This window comes from Onychostoma macrolepis, chromosome 06, assembly GCF_012432095.1.
Source record: "Onychostoma macrolepis isolate SWU-2019 chromosome 06, ASM1243209v1, whole genome shotgun sequence".
Classification (NCBI taxonomy): Eukaryota; Metazoa; Chordata; class Actinopteri; order Cypriniformes; family Cyprinidae; genus Onychostoma; species Onychostoma macrolepis.
The window spans coordinates 15,511,007-15,513,439 of NC_081160.1; the positions used below are offsets into that span (position 1 = coordinate 15,511,007).

Below are 2,433 nucleotides of genomic sequence, written 5' to 3' on the forward strand. Positions count from 1 at the left end.
GCTGTTTATAAATTTGTTCAAGCTTGATGCCTTTATTTTCTAATATATATTTCTGAAATTCCCACAAGGATTTCAACATCATATCTGAAGAAGAAGAAAAAAAAAAAAAAGTTTATTTGTGTTTAAATTCAAACAACACAGACTAAACCTGATTGGTTCCAGAGCCATTAAACGGCTCTGATTGGTTCGTATGATAATGAGCTCGCAGCAGAGAGCTCCATAAATCAAATATGATGTGCGTGCAAATGTCCTTTGAATGTGCATATAAGTCTAAATTTAAACAGTATTATATAGAGTGATCGTGTCTCTTTAGGGCACTTGAAGGAAACCACGCAAGTCATATGGATTACTTTGACGATGTTTTTTTTTGCAATTAACTTTTTGAAACGTGAACATCTTTGATGAATCTTTTCATCGGAGGAACATAAATCTCTCAGATTTCATTAAAATATCTCCGCTTTTCTTTCGAAGATGAAGGAAAGTCTTAGATGGTTTGGAGCATCTTAAGGGTGAGTGATGACATAGTTCCCCCAAAACATAATTAATTAGAAAATATGTAAGGGATAATCAACGGCTAACTGTGCATTAAACGATTTGAATGCACGACGTGGAGGCGAAGAACCACCCGACGTGCAGCGGAGTGCATTCAAATCGTTTAATGCACAGCTAGCCGTTGATTATCCTGTTGCCATGGTCATTTGCCAGCATTCACATATTAAAGATGTTAATAATATTTGGGCTGCAATATTTGACCTGAACGATAAAAATGACGGTTATTTTCGTCTGTATTACTATTCAACTGTAACTGTATGTTACTATGGTTAGTTACCAATGTTTATAGGAAGCGCATTAATATAGAACGTGATTAAATTGACCTGGAACTACCTGTGCAGTTCAACGAATTTAATCAACACCTGCCAGCCAATCAGAATCGAGTATTCAGACAGACCATGGCATAAAGCGGTATGTTCTTTTTTTTTTTATCAGCTTCTGCAAGCGTGTATGGCGTCTGGCTGTTGGAACCTCACTGTGACTTCAGGTAAGATTTGTATTTGATTAACGTTATTTGTCTGTACCAGTCGTGTGTTTGACAAATGCATTGGCAGAAAAATTAAGTCATTATAACATGTACAACATTAACAGTTTTTATTTGCAACATGAAGTGTATTTATTTCTGATTTCCTGAACAATTTGGCTTCATTGTAATGAGGTTAATGATCTTTGAAAAACCATGATTATGAACATACAGTTACTTTGTCTTGAGCTGATCACCCAACTGTGGTAGTGTTGGTTGGTTGATTGGTGTTTATATTTGTTCAAGCTTGACCAAAAGAGCTTATTGACTTTATTTTCTAATATATATTTCTCATTACAGATAAGAACAAAGATTAAATTGTAAGAAGAGCTGCTTGTAAGAGCATACAGTACATCTGAAACTGCTGAGGCTGGGAAGGTTTTTGACTATATTTCCAACCAGGTACATTGTTCTGTCATTCTTAAATAGAAAACAAATCATCAATCATCATTTGCCTTTTTTGTGCGTGTGAGAAATATTAACATTTGTTGTTTTTCAGATCAGCTGCTATAGAAGACAAACTGAAATCTGAGTGCAGAGACAAGCAAAGGAATAGTAAGTATATTTTAATATCGTATCACCCCTGTTATAGAGATTTTTGAATCAGGCCTAATGGAGGATGATTCAGTCAATCTTGGAAGAAAAATGTTAGCAATGTGTCCATTCCAGGTGGCTAATTTGTGCTTCCTTTCAGTCATTCATGTAAAAATCCATTATCTAATTTTGTTTCTGTTTTGTTTTTTTCTAAAGCTGCAAAATATTGCACTTGTGCAAAATATTGTATGCCAGGATGACTAGGCTGTGCCCAGGTCTCCGGAACCTGCGACGACGCTCAGCTCCATCGGCCCTCCATCTACATCTTGGCTCCTCCCTCCCTCCACTCCGGCGTGTATTGTCAGCACTGGGATGCTCTGGGTCTGTGCCATGTGCCAAACTCCAAGCCACCAGGGCATCATCGTCATCCTCCCATCACCATCCCTTCACCACACCCTGCCATCATCCCGCACCTTTGCCTCTCACCATTCCTACACCATCTCCTCGTCCACCTCCAAAACCCCCTCCATCCCTCCCTATTCTGTTGCTTGAACTTTATCATCTTCAGTCTTTGCACACACATCTATTCACTTCTGCACTTAGTTTTTCTGTAAATTTTCTGAAGAAAAAAAAAACATAATTTATTGTAATCTTTATTTATTCATTGATGTAAAATTCTTAACTTTTCAGTAGTACAGGTATAACTGAAATGTTCTACAAATGGATAAGATAGCTTTTCCATAGCATTTGTCTTTTTTTTTCATTTATTATAATGTTTTTTGTATAATGTTTTAAAATGTACTTGAGTGCGTTTGTAGTAATAC

The 2,433-nt window shown here is 36.6% G+C and overlaps 1 long non-coding RNA gene across 1 annotated transcript; it reads left to right on the forward strand.

The window, feature by feature from the left end:
* Nucleotides 1-883: 883 nt before the first annotated feature.
* LOC131542948 (uncharacterized) lies at nucleotides 884-2,200 on the forward strand. Its single transcript, XR_009271830.1, has 4 exons — nucleotides 884-1,039; nucleotides 1,376-1,477; nucleotides 1,575-1,630; nucleotides 1,826-2,200. It is a non-coding gene; the product is annotated as an uncharacterized LOC131542948 (long non-coding RNA).
* The last annotated feature ends 233 nt before the right edge of the window (nucleotides 2,201-2,433 follow it).